We start from the raw sequence: 19419 nt of genomic DNA on the forward strand, positions 1-19419 counted from the left end.
TGTCTTCTGCAAGAAAGGGTGCTTAACTCTGCCAAATAATAAAATAGGAGCAATCATATGGGAGCTCATATTAATAACAATATCACCTCCTAGGCTCATCTGCAGGGCTGTTGATCTTGCCTCAGTTGTTTCCAAGTTGGGAAAGCTGCAAAACACTCTCAAACATGGAATTGCCATTGCAGTGTAATCTGTACAAGTTGGTTTTGAAATTGGAAGGGGAGCTGACCCCCTTTTCCTTTTCGGTAGAGACCAGGACGTGCTCAAGCTCAGCTTCAGCCTGGATGTGGAAGTAGGAGGAGCCCACCCTTGATCAGCACAGCGGGCTCATCCTGATTCCCCACCCCTCCCCTCCCCTCCCCCTCCTTTTCAGGCTCCCTGAACTCTGAGGTCCTGTTTCCGTTTGTTTACTATCCGTGCCTGGTGTTTGGTACTTGGAAGTTGTGCGATGCCTGGGAACGTGTTCCTTTTATTTAGCTAGGTTTTTAGATATGGGAAATGGTCTTTCCCCCACGATTTTATTTAGTTCATCTGGGCCGGCATGGATGGATTTGAATTTAATCAGTAAAATTAACCAAAGAGCGAATACAGGAGTTCGCATGAGGTGCCATTGGGAAATATGCAAATATACAAATATAGGGGATGGTCCCTGCCTCTTAGAGCTAGGGATAACAGCTGTAAGCCCAATTAACCGAATGGCAGTTAAAGATTGCAATTGTTCAAGACAAAAAGACGGTTGAGCACCTGCCTTCAGCTCAGGGTGTGAACCTAGAGTCCCAGGATCTGATCGAGTCCCACATGGGGCTCCCTGCATGGAGCCTGCTTCTCCGCCTCTCTGTCTCTAATGAATAAATAAATAAAATCTTAAAAAAAAAATAAGACAGGATCAGTCCAGGGAATGCCTGACACATATTTCAAAGAAGTCATAATAGGAGATTGGTTCAAGGACAAAATCTGAACTACATTGGTGAAGGTTATGAAACAAATATAAACTAGAGGAATGTAGAGGTGGGCAATGAGAGAGGAGTCACAGACGGCCTCAAAGCAGTCGGATCTGGTGGTCCTTAAGACTAGATTGGGTGCCTGGAGGTGCCTGGACACCTGGACTCGGGATGGAAGCCCCTGAGTGATGAGAACCAGGAGAAGATGAAGTGGGTTGGTGGCTTACACTTGGGCATGTCCTGAAAGGAAGGAGGACGAGTTAAGATTGGCTACCCTGGTTAAATAAAAATACACAATGAAGGTATGCACTCTATTGGACATGATAGAGTTAAAATGACACATTTAAGAGGACCCTCCTGGAGTAGGCAGTCAGAGGTGAAGATCTAAGGGTCTGGCAAAAGAAGCCCCCCAGGTGTAAATCTGGGAAGGAGCCCCTGAACCTGTAAGCAGGAATGACCTGAGGGACAAGTGCAAACAAAGAGAATGAAGAAACTGGCATGGGGCGCTCTAACATATAGCCCTTGCTACTGAGCTTGCCTCAGCTTCTTTTTCTTTCTTTATCTGGGCCTTCCAACTAGATGGTGCAGTCTGATGGTGGTACACAGGCTTCTTTTTATTCCTCTACAGTGTCTAACCCACAGTTGGTCTACTAGGAGTGAGGCACAACTGCTTGTTGGAGAAGAAAAAGAAAATGAATTGGTGGAGATCTCTCTTTCTAAAGACAATGAGGATAACCAAAGACTATGGTGTCTCAGGGAAGGAGGCACTTGAGTACTTACCAAAGGTGGCTGGGCCACCAGCCAATCAGAATGGCCTCACTGTTAACCCTGTAATGGCTGGATCTGGGGAGGTTGGGGTTCCCGGGAATGTGGGTGACTGGACGCTCAGGGCAGTGAGTGTTTACCAAGCAGTTCAGAAGCAGTCAGCATTTTGACAAGTGGACAGATATATCAGAGCACATCAGTTCTACGTCAACCTTGACCTGGGGTGGGGGAGTGGACACGTACATTAGGGAGGTAAAGAACAGTTAACTGGCCACAGGATGCATCATTAATAACTTCAGATAAGGTCCCAGCAGACGGTTAGGGAAGGAAGCAAGATTCCAGGGCCTCGGGGAGGAGCTGGTGGGCCTGCCTCAGGGGCTCCATCTCCCCAGCCTGGAAGCAGCATCCTCCTCTTTTCCTTCAAGCAGCTGGCAGCCTGAGCCTGGAGCTGTGTGTGTATCAGAAGCTGCTTGTCTTTGACCCTTTCCCTGGCTCTCTCCTCTCTGCCCCAGGCTGGCAATCTTGGCTGTCCTGTATTCAGGGGAGACCAGAGCCTTTCTTGGCCCTTTAGAAGTGCTGGGACCTCCAAGTCTCACTGTTTTGGGAGGCATCAAGGAGGTTACTTTTCTCTGAGATTTTTTCACCCCATTAGATGCATCAGATCAGCAAAGAGGGTAAACAGAAAGCACTGGTTGCTTTTTGATGTCCTGGGAGCTTGTGTATGTTTGTTGATTGTCACCAACACAGACAATGACATGGACCAGATGTAAAGGATGACAGGGGCCACAAGATGCTGGGGAGTTTTACTAGGGGTTGCATGATCACATACTTCATTCCAAAACTGAGCCACTCTCTCCTACAACTCACAGTCTTAAGTAGAGAACCCCTCCTGAGCCCCCAGAGAGCTGGAGACATTTTCTGGCATAGAAGCCCAGAGCACCTGCAAGCTGCTTTTAGAATCTCCTCTGCATCTTCCTGGTCACCACCCCTGACCAAGTCTGCGGCTGAGAAACTGGCCCACTGGCCCATCCAGCTGCAGGGGATGCAAGTTCTAAATCTCAGGCCACCCCATCACCCCTGCCCAGTGATCAAATTGGCCCTCTATGCCTTCTCCCCCAGCTAACTTCTCCCTTGACCATGCAAGGGCAGTTTTAATCCTGATGGGCTGCATGATCCCATCCAAGTGCCTTTGCCTGGTCATCTGGGGGTGACTGAGCCTGTAACTCCCAGAGACATGAAAAGCACAGATAAAATTACAGCTGCTTAAAGAAAAAAAAAATTACAGCTGCTTTAGTGTTTCCAAATTGCTGAAAAAAGGTTGTCGGTTATTATTTTTCTCATGGTGAGCTGGGGGTTGGCAGGGGCAGTAGTATCCATCTCCTCTGACTCCTTTTGGGGGAAAAAGTTCATGTGTAGCACCTGACTGACCCCTCCTCTTTCCCTGGGCTGAGGGCTCTACTCTGGGGGAGTTAAAAAAGGCTGGGGGGCAGAGGGACAATACAAACTCATGTCTGCTTATGTCAGTGCACCAGGACCAGCAGGGAAAATGGGCACCACGGCCAAATCTCCTCCTTTCCCAGGGCGGCTGTGAGTTGCAGTTTCCAAGGACAGTCCCAACATAGATCTGTTGTAGACCAATTAACAATTTATCTTAGGGACACCTGGGTGGCTCAGTGGTTGAATGTCTGCCTTGGGCTCAGGTCGTGATCCCGGGGTCCTGGGATCCAGTCCCACATTGGGCTCCCTGCAGGGAGGCTGCTCCTCCCTCTGTCTGTGTCTCTGCCTCGCTCTCTGTGTCTCTCATGAATAAATAAAATCTTTAAAAAAAAATTTATCTTAAGTGCTCACTTTTTACTTTCAAAGTGTCCCAGTCTGTATATACGGTTGCCCTATCCACAACCCAAAGTGGATTTCCAGAATACTTGGTGCTAAGTCAAACGCAACCCTACCGTATCTCTTTTTGAGAAGCAAGGAAGGGATCCCTGGGTGGCGCAGCGGTTTGGCGCCTGCCTTTGGCCCAGGGCGCGATCCTGGAGACCCAGGATCGAATCCCACATCGGGCTCCCGGTGCATGGAGCCTGCTTCTCCCTCTGCCTGTGTCTCTGCGCCTCTCTCTCTCCCTCTGTGACTATCATAAATAAATAAAAATTAAAAAAAAAAAAAAAAAGAGAAGCAAGGAAGTATGAGGGAGAAAGGGGAGGCACTTTGGATTATTGCACTGGGATGACTCGTGTATAACCTACCCCACCCATCCCACGTTTCCGCCTACACAATATGTAGACTCATGGTTATGTGGGATCAAGGTTATTGGAACACGAAACCAACAGTCAGAGACAAATTAAATCAGTTTGCTGGATATCAACCTACAAAATATAATAAACTTCTTATAAATTATAATTTTAATATGCTGCCTATTTTAATAAAACTCAAAATAGTAGATTCCCTTTATGAATGTACCACACTGTGAATTTTAATTTTTGTATTAACTTAAATAGAAACTCATAGTAAATTCGGTGGGGAACCGGGGTGGGAACACTTGGGGTAAGAGAGAGAGAGGTTGGGGCACCTGGGTGGCTCAGTTGATTAAGCATCTGCCTTCGGTTCAGGTCATGATCCCAGGATGCTGGAATCAGTCAGGCTCCTTGCTCAGTGGGGAGTCTGCTTCTGCCTCTGCTCCTCACCCTGCTCCTGCACACACTTTCTCAAATAAATAAAATCTTTTAAAATGAGAGAGAGAGAGGTATAATATAATAATATATTTTATAATTTTTTTTAAGATTGAGCATCAGAATCTCATTTTTGGGATGTCCATCACTGGGCCCAAATATATTCAATATGCATTTGGCTTTGAAATCTTTTTTTTTTTTTAAGATTTTATTTATTTATTCATGAGAGACACAGAGAGAGAGGCAGAGACATAGGCAGAGGGAGAAGCAGGCTCCATGCAGGGAGCCCAATGTGGAACTCAATCCCAGGACCCTGGGATCACACCCTGGGCTGAAGGCAGACGCTCAACTACTGAGCCACTCAGGCGTCCCTGAAATCTATGTTTTTTTAAAGATTTTATTTATTTAGGAGAGAGAGAGAGAGAGACGCAGAGAGAGAAGCAGGCTCCATGCAGGGAGCCTGACATGGGACTCGATCCTAGGTCTCCAGGATCACGCCCTGGGCCGAAGGTGGAGCTAAACCGCTAAACCACCGGGGCTGCCCCCCCACCCCCCGAAATCTATTTTAATCTAGCGATTATACTTATAAGAATTTATCTTATAGAAATACTGGAACAAGTGCCAGAGAGTGTTTGTAGTGGCTAAAATCAGAAACAACCCAGGGTTCATCAACAGGTAACGTGTTAAACTAATAAAGGCAATCCACACTGAAGGAACACCAAGCGGCTGCAGAGAAGAATGGCACGATGTACGTCCCACATGGACTTATTTTCACAAACTGCTGTTCAATTATGACAGTATGCACCCATTTCCGTAAGCAAACATATTACATACAAAGAAAAGAAAGGTCGGGGGGGATCTGGGATATATACCACACACTGATTGCCTCAGGGAGGGAGACAGTATGTGGTTAACTTTCATTTTTTTTCGTTTTATTCTTTATGTATTGCTTAAATGTTTTCCAACAAGCAGAACTTTCACAGTTTACACAGAAAGATATATGTATAAATAAAAGTATGTGTATAAAAGTCAACTAACGGGGATCCCTGGGTGGCTCAGCGATTTGGCGCCTGCCTTTGGCCCAGGGCGTGATCTTGGGGGTCCCGGGATCGAGTCCCACATCGGGCTCCCTGCGTGGAGCCTGCTTCTCCCTCTGCCTGTGTTTCTGCCTCTATCTATCTCTCTCATAAATAAATAAATAAATAAAATCTTAAAAAAAAAAGTCAACTCACAATTTTCAAGTACGCTTTTTAAGAAAACAAAATCAGCAAAGGAAATGCAGCTGATACTGTGCTTGCACTGGTGTGACAAGCCCTCCTGATAAGACACACAGCCCTGGGGTACCCTGGAAAGATGGTCATGGCCACAACTTCCCGTCCTGGCCCTGCTCAACAGCTCGATCCTGCTCTCATTTCCTTCTGAAGGGGAGCCTGGAGCCTCTTGGTTCCCACCACTGAGGGAAGCCTACCTCTTCCCTGAGCTTGCCACGAAGGTGACTCACCCCTTCCTTCCCTAAGGCCAGGGGGAAAAAGATAACAGTTTTTGGCAGTTCAGCCTGTGAGAAAAGAGGGTCTGGGGCTCACCTCTCTTCCAGGCGACTGCAGACCAAGGATGGATGCGTCCAAGAGAAGCCAAAGACAAAGCAATTCTGGGCTGCAGATGGCAAAGGGCTTAGCTTCTATGCAAGCGGAGAGTCGACAGGATACGTTTTTGCTCAGATCAGACAATGATCTTAGCACAAGGGTAAAAGATGGTCTGACTCTGGCTTCTCAACATACTCTGTCTTTGGACATCAAATGTAGAAAACTGAGGCATGCGCTCACCTCATTTTCAGGTGACTGAAATATAATTAAAAGGGCAGATGCGCCTGTCAACCCCGATGGGTAGCCAACACAGGGTTTCTTGTTGTTGTTTTGTTTAGATTTTATTTATTTATTCATGAGAGACACATAGAGAGAGGCAGGGACATAGGTAGAGGGAGAAGCAGGCTCCCTATGGGGAGCCCGATGCAGAACTCAATCCCAGGCCCCCAGGACCCTGGGATCATGACCTGAGCCCAAGGCAGAAGCTCAACCACTGAGCCACCGAGGTGTCCCTGTAGAGGGGTTTAAAGACAGCCTGCGGTACCTGTGGAGGCCATCTGGCTCTGTGGAGGAATAAGGCTCCATGGCTGGACACAGGAGACTGGGCATGACACAACGCTGGTCACTCATGAGTACCTGTGAGACATTCCACAGGCCCCCAAGAAGCAAAAAAGATGGGGCTGGGATTCCAGAGAGTAAAGGAAGCTGAGCCAACTTTGCCCACTGCCAGAGAAACGAATGCCTACAAGGTATATTTGAATGTTGTTGGGAAAGTCATCCAGCCTCAGAATTTCCCTTTATTAACCTGTCAGAGTTGCGGAATTCAACCCTTAGAGATTCATTCTTTTTGATTGAGACTTTATGGATGTTCAATTGCAAACTAATTCTCTGTTTCTTTCCCATACAGAAGACATGGGTCAGAAAACAAATACACTTGAATATCAGGAGGCAAGGAGAATCCAGAACTCAGAGGCTCAGCACTCAAGAAAAGCAGACTTATGTGGGTTCCAGGCAGAGACAATGGTGCCAAAGTTTCTCAGTTTGGGCTAAGGTGCAGCACTAAACAGAACAGGATCAGGGAAATCTAACTGCAGAAGCCTTGTGATTATGCTTTTAGAATTTCTATTTTTAAAAAATACTTCACATACATACTTAGTTTCACACGAATGTGTCTGCCACCAGCCTTTTTATGTGTATCTGTTCAGGTTGGCTTTAAACCCTGATGTTGATGGCTGCTCAGCCATTTGATTCCATAATGAGTAAGAGGCTTCCTAATCTTAAAGTTTATGGGGTCCTTGCTTTTGGAATCTGTCACCCACTGTGATGAACCCTTTATGTGACTGTTAAAGCAGCAGCTCTCACCTTTGGCTGCACCTTAAGATCACCTGTGACCTTTCAAAAATACTGATGCCCACGGGATCCTGGGTGGCGCAGCAGTTTAGCGCCTGCCTTTGGATCAGGGCGTGATCCTGGAGACCTGGGATCGAATCCCACGTCAGGCTCCCGGTGCATGGAGCCTGCTTCTCCCTCTGCCTGTGTCTCTGCCTCTCTCTCTCTCTGTGACTATCATAAATAAATTAAAAAAAAATTTAATCCATCTAGGGTGGGGCTCAGGCATCTGTTGCTTAAAAAAAAAAAAATGCTCCCCCAGGACATTTAAATGCGTGTGTGGTTTTTTTTTTTTTAAGATTGTATTTATTTACTTGAGAGAGAGCAAGAGAGAGCGAGAGAGAAAGAAAGAGAGAGAGAGAGAGCATGCAAGCCCAAACAGGGAGAGGCAGAGGGAGAAGCAGAGTCCCCACTGAGCAGGGAGCCTGATGCGGGGCTCGATTCCAGGACCTTGGGATCATGACCTGAACTGAAGGCAGATGCTTAACCAACTGAGCCCCCCAGGCGCCCCTAAATGTGTATTCCAAAGTGCACCCTGAGTTATAAATGTTAAAAAAACATGATGGGGGTGGGGAGTAGAAATCGGATACCTACTCAATGCTAATATAAGACATCTAAAATTAGCAAAAAGACGGTTTAAACAGTAGCAATGCACTGACCTAAATGCTGCAGGTTCTATTCCTTCCACAGAAAGCAAAGGGAAGGACCCAACCAGGAGATTTGTGACGGAGTCTGCAGACCTGCCCAGCTCACCTGTCCTCTCAGTTCACACTCCCTGTTGTCCTGCGACATTCCTTGTGTTTCAGCAAACACGGTTCCCAACCTCCCAGGCCCAGGCCGCTCTCAGAATCTCTGGTCTCTGGAGTCGCACCCTTTCCCCACCGCCAGGAGCAGGCTTAAAACATCAGGTCTGAGGGTAGAAAGGCTGGGACCATGGTAGGGGAAGTGGACTTGCCCATCTGAAAGGACTCCTCAAACTCTGCTCCCACTCCCCACCTTCCTTTGGTCGGGATTTCTGGGTGCTCACTGCCCTAGCAGACCCGAGTCTGGTCTGGACCATACTATGACTTGCCTGCTTCCCCATCACGGTGGGAACCCGGGGTGCTCTGCAGGTCACATTCATCAGAGCGGGTGTCATCTCTTCCTACACTTAAGAAAATGGGCTCCTCCACCCCGAATTCCCCTGGCCCCAGCTGCCTGCGCTGCGGCTGCCCCCAGGCCTGAGCTGACTCTCAGCAGTCCACAGAAATGCAGTAAGTTCCCAAGTCATCACAGGAAGATGCTATAGGAAGATAGTCATGTGGAATTTTATCTTCCCATCTTTTGTAATACTGACAATGAAGATTTTTTTTTTCTATGTCACTCTTTAGTCTTTACACAAAGTTCCTCATGACAAATTCCCTGTTGAGTTAATTCCAGGAAAAAATTTTGTTCCGAAAATTAATTTGCAAGCTTTCTGTTGTCAGAAATCCAAAACTGTGCAATCCAGTGTATTTTTGTTTGTCTCTAAGCTGCCAGAAAACTTAGAGCCAGATTCATTGTCCAAGTGTTGTAATCTGCTCCACTCAGGCCATTCAAAATATCCACTCCTTGTGCTTTGCTTTGTTTTCTCCTGAGCTTTGGGGCATTTGGTTTTGGTCTAAGTTACCTCACCTGCGCCTGAAGCCTGTCATCAAGTCCTACCTCTATCTCTTGGATCCTTCCATCATACCTCAGCATTGCCAATCATCTGTGCGTCAGTAACTCTGGCCTGGGCCCTGCACGGCCTTGGTCTCCATCCCATCCTCCTCCAGACCTCCACCCAACAACCAGAGCAGGCTTTCTAGGACACCCAGCTGAAGCCATCACTTCAGCTTCCTTCCCTGGGGGCACACCGTGAATTCTACCCACATTTGCCTCTCCCTCCCTCCCTTTCGGTGCACGGTGTGTGCTTACTTGCCCTTTCCTCAGGCTGGAACAACCTTCCCTACTTTGTTTTCTCAATGAAGAGGTTTTCCAGGGTTCAGTCCCAGCATTACCAACTCTGCCGGGCCTCCCCAGAGCTGGGCCACCCAGCTCTGGGTGCCGCTACTTGCAGCACTCACAGCCAGGGCAGCCTATGACTGGTTTGCCTTTTTTTTTTTTTTTTTTGTCTTTTAAATTTTATTTATGTATTTGCATTTTTAAAAAGATTTTAAAGTGATCTCTATACCCAGTGTGGGGCTTGAACTCACAAACCCCAGTATCAAGAATCCCATGTGCTACCAAATGAGTCAGCCAGGTGCCCCTGGTTTTAATTTTTTGACTACCCCAATCAATGGTAGGTTCTGGAAAGCAGAGAGCTATTTTATTCACCCCTAACGCCTAGCACAGAGTAATCAAGTGAATGATTACACAACACAGGGAGCCTTCAAGTCTTCCCAGTAAAAGGACTGAAGGCCATCCTCCTCCGCCAGCATTTTCACTTAGACTCCCCCTGCCCAAAAAAAAGGAGTCACCGTTTGCCGTTGACTTCTCACAGAACTCACCCCACCAAAGCAGCCCACCCCAAAGACTTTCTACTCCACTCCTTCGGTGTGTTCAATATTTGACGATGCAGACAGAAAAGACTGTTCTTTTATGTCCTAACCACCAAGGGTGTTAAGAGCTTAATAACAAAATTACAGTAGAGTGCCCGCTACAAACCTGGGGCCCGGGGGCCATCGTTACCTGAGTCCTTGGGGGCATCAGAGAAGTCCCATCCCCGCCGCACATGTCCACACCAGCTAGAGTTCCACATTCACACCAGCTAGCGGTCCGCTTGCTCCTGCCCCAGCACCAGCTGCAGAGAGCACAGTCGCCGCACCTCCCGGCCGGCCCGGGCCGAGCCCGCGGCGCACCCCGCTTCCCCGCCGGGGCCCCTCCGCCGAGGTCCGGCTCCCTCAGTGGTTTCAGACCAGCTCTCTCTGATCCCTCCTAAATATTATCGTGTCTCGTGTCGAGAGACTCCCCCACTGGGCTCCGTCTGCTCCCAAGTCCACTCTTAGGGGGAAAGTGGGAGAAATACGATCATTTAATCATCTTTACCAGCCTGCTTTCCCAAGACTGCAAATGTGACCACAGTGGGGCGGGGTGGGATCTGGCTGCTGAGCCCCACTCGGTTCTTTCTCTACACTCACTCTCACACTCACGCCCCCTGGAACCCGGCCCGCCAGGGGGCCGGGGCTCGGCCCAGTTCCTGCAGGTTTCCGGGGCGCTGGACAGCCGCTTCCCCCACCCCCGGCCCCGAGGCGCCCCGATGACCCCGCGCCCCCGGGGGCCGTCTGGCCAGCCCTCTGCTCCAGCCCCGCAGGTCCCGCACGTCGCACACGGGAAGCCCGCAGTCGGGGCTGCAGAGGGGCGGCTCCCAGCTCCGGGGGGGGGGGGCCGGCTCCCAGCTCCGGGGGGGGCAGCGGCTCCCAGCTCGGGGGGGGGGGGGGGGGGGGGGCGGCTCCCAGCTCCGGGGAGGGGCAGCGGCTCCCAGCTCCGGGGGGGGGCAGCGGCTCCCAGCTCGGGGGGGGGGGGGGGGGGGCGGCTCCCAGCTCGGGGGGGGGGCGGCTCCCAGCTCCGGGGGGGGGGCCGGCTCCCAGCTCCGGGGGGGGCAGCGGCTCCCAGCTCGGGGGGGGGGGGGGGGCGGCTCCCAGCTCCGGGGAGGGGCAGCGGCTCCCAGCTCCGGGGGGGGGCAGCGGCTCCCAGCTCGGGGGGGGGGGGGGGCGGCTCCCAGCTCGGGGGGGGGGCGGCTCCCAGCTCCGGGGGGGGCAGCTCCCAGCTCCGGGGGGGGCGGCTCCCAGCTCCGGGGGGGGCAGCTCCCAGCTCCGGGGGGGGCGGCTCCCAGCTCCGGGGGGGGGCAGCGGCTCCCAGCTCCGGGGGGGCGGCTCCCAGCTCCGGGGGGGCGGCGGCTCCCAGCTCCGGGGGGGGCGGCTCCCCCCCACCCCCCCGCGCCCCGCGCATCCCCTCCTCCGCTCCCCCGGCCCCGGCCCTACCTCCCGGCCGGCCGCGGCTCCGCGGGCTCCGAGGCGCAGCTCGGGGGCGCCCGGGCGGGCGGGGGCGGCGGGCGGCGGGGACCCGGGGCGCCATGGCCCGCAGCCCCGCGCCCTGCAGTCGGCCGGGCCTCTCCCCGCGCCCTCCGCTCGCGTGCCCGCCGCCCGGCCGCCGCCGTGGGCGAGTGCAGGGCTGCCGCGTCCCCCCGCCCCGCCCGGTGAGCTCATCCGCAGCTGGCGGGCGCCAGGCCGGTTGCCACGGCAACGCCTCTCCCAGGGCCGCGCGGACTCGAGCGGCTCCGGTAAACAGGACCTTCTGCCGGACTCTTCCCCTCGCCGTGGGGTGGGGGGGGGGGTCTGGCGGCTTAACCCCTTCCGTGCTGGAGAGCCAGCGGCGCGGCTGCGGGCGCGGGGCGCAGGCGCGGGAGGGCGACAGCCCCGGCACCCCCACCTCCGTGCGCTCGGGGCGCCCCAGGCCACCCTGGCGGGCTGCAGTCCGGCCCCGGCCCCCAGGATCCGCGCAGCGACAGCCCCGGGCGCCCCGGGCGCTGGCCACGGGGGTCCCCGAGCCGCGCGGGGAGGGGAGTCCGGAGGCGGCCCCCGGAGGGGCGGTGACTCACGGAGGACCAGCCCCCGCCTCGGGGCACACAGATCGCGGACTTAGGGCCGCCCAAGAACACGCGCCCAAGTGCTCGGGGCTCCTTAGCTGAGGACAACGGGGGCCACGCAAGGTTTTTGAGCGGAGGAGTTCCCCGGCGAAAGGGCGATGGAGCCGAGCGTGGTGATTTATGGGCGCGGGGGGAAAACCCCAGGCTCGTCTCTGCACCGGAGGAAAGTCACTCTCGTCTTTGGCTCGGGGCCCCCTAAAGCTCAGGCAAGGAGGGGGAGCAGAGATAGAGGTTTAGCATATAAATCCACGAAGGGGGTGTGCAGGAGAGAGGAAAGCAAAGAAAGGATCTCGGAACGTGGGGAACATTGCATGCCGTCTGGGCAGTCCCTGTGGACCCGGGGCCCAAGATTTGAGGGACTGATTTAGACGTCAGTGTGTGTGGGGGGGACTCTGTCTCCTTCTTAGCTGAGGGTTTCCTTCCTCTGTGAGATCTTTGAAGCTTTTCTAGAGCTTCTTAAAGCTTCCTAAACTCCAGCATGCCATACCCATTTCAACTAGCCACCATAAACTTTCAGAATACAAATTTGCAAGCATTTTATTAAAAAGGTATAAGCATTTATGTATGTATTTTTAAAGATTTTATTTATTTATTTATTTATTTATTTATTTATTTATTTATGAGGGAGATAGAGGGATGCCTGGGTGGCTCTGTGGTTGAGCGTCTGTCTGCCTTGCGCTCAGGTGTGATCCCAGGGTCTTGGGATCCAGTCGGCTTCAGACTCCCTGCAGGGAGCCTGCTTCTTCCTCTGCCTGTGTCTCTTCCTCTCTCTGTGTGGGTCTCTCATGAATAAATAAATAAAATATTTAAAAAAGGGGGGGGGATAGAGAGTGAGCAAGTTGGGGAAGGAGTAGAGGGAGAGGAAAATGGAGAGAATCTCAGCTGACTCTTCGATTCTTCGCTGAGCTTGGAGCCCTTTGCAGGGCTTGATCCCAAGACCCTGATATCAGGACCTGACCCCAAATCAAGAGATACACACTCAATGGATTGAGCCACCCAGGCACCCCAAAAGTATAAGCATTTGTATTATTTTGTTTGCTGAAGCATCATTTAATACATTTTCGCTTCCTTTTTTTTTTTTTAAGATTTTATTTATTTATTCACAGAGAGAGGCAGAAACATAGGCAGAAGGAGAAGCAGCTCCCTGTGGGGAGCCTGATGAGGGACTCCATCCGAGGACCTCGGATCATGACCTGAGCCAAAAGTAGACACACAACCTCTGAGCCACCTAGGCTCCCCCATTTCACTTCCTAAAAAAAGACTAGAAATTTGGCTTCTTAAGGGTTGGGGGTTCGGGGGTATCAGGAGGCAAACTGGCAAAACAGAGCAAATAGCAAATGGAGAACAACTGAGCTGAGAGCCCACCTGGCTGCCTCCCCCAACCCAGTGCACAAAGCAGGCCAGTCACTTATGATTTTGTGGCTTCCAAATTGCCAGGGGCAGGTCAGGTGGACAAACCAGAGAGGAGGCTGGGGAGCTCCTTAGTGGCAACACCTTGGTAGTGGCTGCCACTCTATCTGCTCCATGGTCTTCGAGTTCTAGACACTAATTTGTTTTAGAAGAATCCCCTGCCTCAGTTCATTGGGTCAGACTCTGTTGAGGGATGCTGGGGTCTGTGCTTTGCAAGTTCCCATCCCTGCCTGCCTGTCACAGCCCCCGACCTCAGACCTCATGGCTGTTCCTGTCCCTGGGCTATCCAGTGGCTCTGTGGCCATGGCACGGTCCCTCCTTTCCTATGCAGTCCTGCCCCTGCCACTCCCTAGAGCTGTCCCAGCTGATGTTACCTCTGGTGCATCCCAAGCCCTGGTTCGCCAGCTCCAGAGGTCAGGGTACTCATCCAAGGTGGAGATGAAGGGCAGCCCAGGTGGCCCAGCAGTTTAGCACTGCCTTCAGCCCAGGGGTGATCCTAGAGACCTGGGACTGAGTCCCTCGTCCGGCTCCCTGCATGGAGCCTGCTTCTCCCTCTGCCTGTGTCTCTACCTCTCTCTCTCTCTCTCTCTCATGAATAAATAAAAAAAAATATTTAAAAAATATATTAAAACAAACCAACAAACAAGGTGGGGATGGACCATCCAACTGTGCCCCCAGCCTTCCCTGTCTATCCTCAGCTTCTCTCCCTGTTGGAAAATAGGCCTAGGGTAGGAGACAGTGCCTGGCCTCAGGTCAGGAAAGGTGTGGATGCAAGGAGGGAGACAGAGTTGATTTTTATTTTTTTAAAATTTTTAAAATTTTTATTTATTTATTTATGATAGTCACAGAGAGAGAGAGAGAGGCAGAGACATAGGCAGAGGGAGAAGCAGGCTCCATGCACCGGGAGCCCGATGTGGGATTTGATCCCGGGTCTCCAGGATCGCGCCCTGGGCCAAAGGCAGGCGCCAAACCGCTGCGCCACCCAGGGATCCCAGAGTTGATTTTTCTTGATCTTGAATCTTGCTTTTTTCCACCTAGAACAAGCATGGAGCACTGCAGAACCCTCTTACCCCTCCCTCCTCTTCCTTCAGCATCCTGTTGAGGAGCGAAGGCTCTGGAGCAGACTGCTTTGCCCCTCTCAGGATCTCCATCCAGAAGGTGGAAATAGGAACAGTTATAACCAACTTCATCCCCTTGAGGGGATTAAAGCAGATTAACAAGCAAAGGGAGTAGTGCTGGGCCTGGCCCATTGGGGGCACTCCCCGTTACCTCCCATCTGTTACTTTCCTAATCTCTCTCTCTCTCTTTTTTTTTTTTTTTTTTTTTTTGCAGGAGCACAAAAGTATTCAGAGTTCAGCAGAAGGGATACCCTGATACTCCTGATACAGGAGTAGTCCTGTATCAGAGTTGAGCTTCCCCCCACCTCTTTAGGGCCACAGCACAGAGTCTGCTTCTTCTCACCTATAAACCAAGTGAAGGATGACCCAGGGCTGGAAAAAGGCTAGCCTGAAGCCGGAGAGAGAGACTGACCAGGAACCTCCCTCAAATTGTTTAACTTCCCTTCAAATTCCCTTCGGCTGGCTCAGTCAGTGAAGCATCTGCTTTGGGCTCAGGTCATGATCCCACGTTCCTGGGATCGAGTTCTGCATCAGGCTCCCTGCTCGGCGGGGTGTCTGCTTCTCCCTCTCCCTCTGCCCCTCCTTGTGCTCATGCTCTCTCTCTCAAATAAATAAATAAAATCTTTAAAAAAAGATCTGGGCAGCCCGGGTGGCTCAGCAGTTTGGTGCCACCTTCAGCCCAAGGTGTGATCCTGGAGACCCGGGATCGAGTCCCACGTCGGGCTCCCTACATAGAGCCTGCTTCTCCCTCTGCCTGTGTGTTTCTGCCTCTCTCTCTCTCTCTCTCTGTCTTTCATGAATAAATAAATAAAATCTTAAAAAAAAAAATCTTAGGGACACCTGGGTGGCTTGGTGGTTGAGCGTCTGCCTTTGGCTCAGGGTGTGATCCTGGAGTCCTGGGATCAAGTGCCACATCGGGGTCCCTACATGGAGCCTGCTTCTTCTCTGTCTATGTCTCTGCCTCTCTCTCTGTCTCTCATGAATAAATAAAATCTTTTTAAAAAATTAAAAATAAATAAAAAATTTAAAAAATCTTTTAAAAAATCCTCTTTGGCTGCTAAACATTTACTGAGAGTCTTTCTTTCCAGCAACTTCACATGTGTCATGTCACATAATCCTCCCCACCCCTTTTTTTTTTTTCCTCCCCACCCTTCATAGCAATCCAATATCACCCCTAATGTTTTATGGACAGGAAATCTGTGTTCCAAGAGGCTCTGTGCCTTATTGGAGTTCACACTAGCCTAGGCCTGCCTGGCTCACGCCATGCCCATTGGTACACCAGCTCGCCTGAGAGCAGTGGCTCTGCCCTATGCCAGCCACCGTGGATGGAGATTTCTGGATCAGCATTAATCCACAATCCCGGTTATGCTTCCTGTCTGGAAGGCACAGGCAATGCAGCTCCTCCAGGAGTCTCTGACACCCCTCCTTAGAGCCTGGCTGTCCCCTGCTTGGATCACTGGGACCCATTCCTTCTCAGTCTTTGAGTGACAGCAACCCCTCCTCTGTGTTCCAGCTACCTGCCTGCCAGTGAGTAATGGAAAGGTAGACACACAGCAGATAACAGATGAGAGGTTTGGGTGTTGTTATTTTATTTTTAAAAATTGTATTTAAAATACATTTTTTCTTTTTCTTTTATTTAAGATTATTTATTTGTTTATTCATGAGACACACAGAGAGAGAGGCAGAGACACAGGCAGAGGGAGAAGCAGGCTCCCTGCTTGCGGGGAGCCCCATGTAGGACTTGATTCCAGGACCCCAGGATCATGACCTGGCAGATGCTCAACCACTGAGCCACCCAGGCGCCCACGTTGTTATTTTCTGCAGAAAGCCAGTGTGGGGGAGCAGTCGTTCTCTTATGCTTAGGCTCTCGACGTTTGGATGCCACAGAGCAAGGAAGGAACTTGAGGCGCAGGAGAAAGGCACAGCCTCACCTCGTAGGCCTTTGGCAAAGCTCCTCCACATGGCTCCCATGGCCCACCTGAGCCCCTAGCAGCAGGGCTCCCCGCTCCTGCCCTCCTGAGGGAGCCTCCCCTTCTTGTTCCAACGCCAGCCCATCCTTGGCCATTCTCCCCAGCCTACAGACAGCTGGACGCGGGCGCCTTCCTGGCCGCCCCAACCCTCTTCTGAGGAAGCAAAAGCGAGCCATCCATCTCACCCAAACCTCACACCTGGGTTTGGTTTGTTCTTCCCAATCAAATGTCATCCAGGAGGTGTGGGAAGGCAAGGGCCGCGTGGAGGCCACCCGGGACGGGGGTGAGTGGCCCGGAGGGGGGCTCTTTGGCCGGTGGGCGCTCCCTTCCTCTGAGGGCTCTGCAGCCTTCTCTCTCCCGCGGCAGCTGCAGGGGGGGCCCCTGACGTTTGTCAGGGTACCACTGGGCATCCCAAAGAATCACTGAATCGGCAAGTCACACAATGACACAGTTTTTGCCTGACAACCATCTGCTGCCCTTCCATGACCCTAGCTTTGGAGGGTCACTCTCTTCCCGCCACAAAGAATTAAGGCTTTCATAGCTGGACAAGGATTAGTGTGTTTAGGACGGAGCAGGGAACCAAGTGACGGCGTTCACCACCGGGCGGCCGCAAATGCTAGGCCTGCCATGCCCTCTCTCATACTCTTTTCTGTTCCTTTCGGGAGACCCAGCTGAGCCTCAGGGAAGGGAACAAGAGTGTGGTGATTTCCATTCTCTTTTTCTGGAGTCACAGATTTCTGCGTCTGAGCAGCTCTAGCTCCTCCTGTTCTCTCTGATTCCAGAACACGCTAGGACAGTCGGACCAGCTCTGTACCCGGCTCTCGCCGCTTGCTTCTCAGAGCTTTCCCTGACCTACTTCCCTGCCAGCTAGACAGTCTCCTCAAACCCGAGGGGAGGGGGTTGCTGGGAATCCCTCCTAACATTTTGATCACACAACATAGTGAGCTGAGAGCTGCACGCACGGACTCAAAACCCGCCAGCTCGTGGCGCCTGGCTAACGTCCCCCCAAGCCCTGATCTCGGCTTTTATTTATTTATTTATTTTTAATTTTAATTTTTCCTGATCTCAGCTTTTAGACCTCCGAATAACCTATATGCACTGGACTGCCTCTCAGAGGCCACACCTCACTTAAAGGAACATGTTTCTGAGAAGCCCCTAATATCTGATCCACTTCTCTGTGTCTCTCAGGTCAACATAGAGGAAAAGATATTGCCCCAAAGGCGAGCCAGGTGACATCTGACTCCCCTAGATAGCAGTGTGACCTTGGGCGTGGTAACTCCCTTTGGTGGGTCTCAGGTGTCTGGGGAGATCAGGCCAGCTGGCCCTCAGCCGTACCCAGCTCCTGCCTTCTTGAATAGGCAAAAAAAAAAAAAAAAAAAAAAGGCACTAAACAGCTGCCAGTTCTCATTCTTTCTGTTCTTTCCTGCCTGGCTGAGCGTGGGCCAGCTAATGCTAAGGCTTTGCAGGGATCACCCAGGAGGTAGCTTCTAACATCAGCCTCTTTTATCAGTGAAGAAACAGCCCAAAAGAGGTGGGCGCCTTGCCTAAGGCCACTGCGAATGAGCCTGGAAGGGCCCAGCAGTCTGACCAGGCACAACCTTGCTGCTTTACCAGGAGGACTGCAGGCAGGAGCTACTGTTCTCAGGTGCCTGGCTTGACAGTAGAGACGTGGAAGGCTGGGGAACGGAAGTAGAGGTGGTATTGGCTTATGTGGGTGACCCAGGGCCAGAATTTTCATGCCAGGGTCCAATTCTCTTAGGAGCTGATTGCAGGACCTGGGGCGTGAGGGTGGGGGAGTATAGAGTCAGTCCTGGAACTTTTTTTTTTTGTAAAGATTTTATTTATTTATTCTTAAGGGACATAGAAAGAGGGAGAAGCAGCTCCATGCAGGGAGCCTGATGTGGGACTTGATCCCAGGATTCCAGGATCACACCCTGGGCCCAAGGTAGGCTCTAAACCGCTGAGCCACCCCGGGATCCCCAGCCCTGGAACTTTTTAATTGCGTGACAATTCCCTTGGTTTAGGGTGGGTGGGCGAGGGGAAGCCAATCTAATCTTCCCCACAGGGATCCTCCTGCTGAGGGGCTGGGGTGGCGCCCAGGGATTGCAGTTTTACAAGCACCCCAAGTGTGTTTGGTGGAGGTGGCTCAAGTCCCCACGGGAGACACACTGGGGTCGAGTCTACAGTAGACAAGATCAGGGGCTTCCTTTCCCTGACACCCTGGTCCGAAGGAAATGAGTGCGTGTGTGTTGGGGTGGGAATTGCTAAAAGGGTCTCAACAGAGAGCTGTCCTTCACAGGAGCTAAGCCCGGTGGTTCTCACCTAGGGGCAGCTCTGCTCCCCAGGAGACATTTGGCAACATTGGAAGACATACTTTAAAGTCAATCGGCAAAGGGGGGGGGGGTTGCTGGCATTAAGTGAGTAGAGGCCAGAGAGGCTGCTAAGCATCCTACAAAGCACAGCTCAGCTTCCCCTCCCCCTCGGCGCCCTCCCGTCCAACAAAGAATTATCCTGCCCCAGATTTGAAACGCGTAGAGGTTGACAACTATTGGTTGCTGAGCCCATTCCCCATCTCTATCCCCTTCCTAGGAGTCTTGAACAAGGACTTGCTCTGCATCACATCTGCGCTATAACCACGTTACGTTGGGAAATGCGAAAATCAGTCGTTCGGATCCTGTGAAAAGCTAAGCACCGCCAGGTGGGCCTTTGCAGTTCTTTCCACGCCCACCCCATCCTCCTCCGTGGGGTCGGGGCCGGCGGAGGCGGAGGCGGCTGCGGCGCGCTTCACGGGAGAATGGTGCCCCCTAGCGGTAGCAGAGCTAACTGCATCGGCAGGAACCGCTCCCCGACCTGGTGAGCGGGCTTAGCCGTGAAGAAACTTTGGGTGGTGGTAAAAAAGGGAGACCATCCAAATGAGAACAAATAGAGGTTATTT

At 52.0% G+C, this 19419-nt stretch overlaps 1 protein-coding gene and 1 long non-coding RNA gene across 4 annotated transcripts in view; one reads left to right on the forward strand and one right to left on the reverse strand.

Moving 5' to 3' along the window:
- The window catches only part of DENND2A (DENN domain containing 2A), a 104305-nt gene extending 92789 nt beyond the window's left edge, over positions 1-11516 (reverse strand). The window contains exon 1 of one of the 2 annotated variants that reach the window (XM_077850156.1): positions 11322-11516. The gene's annotated coding sequence lies outside the window, so the exon portion shown is untranslated. Of the gene's footprint in view, positions 1-10029; positions 10408-11321 lie in introns of those variants that run through there. The other variant, XM_077850157.1, reaches the window with a different exon arrangement.
- A 6-nt stretch (positions 11517-11522) lies between these two features.
- On the forward strand, positions 11523-15154 carry LOC144284952 (uncharacterized). 2 transcript variants are annotated; one of them, XR_013353336.1, is made up of 3 exons: positions 11523-11620; positions 14435-14554; positions 14729-15154. It is a non-coding gene; the product is annotated as an uncharacterized LOC144284952 (long non-coding RNA). The 2 variants fall into 2 exon arrangements; XR_013353334.1 differs by lacking the exon at positions 11523-11620 and adding an exon at positions 11750-12192.
- Positions 15155-19419: the final 4265 nt, after the last annotated feature.

Source organism: Canis aureus, chromosome 15 (genome assembly GCF_053574225.1).
Source record: "Canis aureus isolate CA01 chromosome 15, VMU_Caureus_v.1.0, whole genome shotgun sequence".
In the NCBI taxonomy this organism is placed as follows: domain Eukaryota; kingdom Metazoa; phylum Chordata; class Mammalia; order Carnivora; family Canidae; genus Canis; species Canis aureus.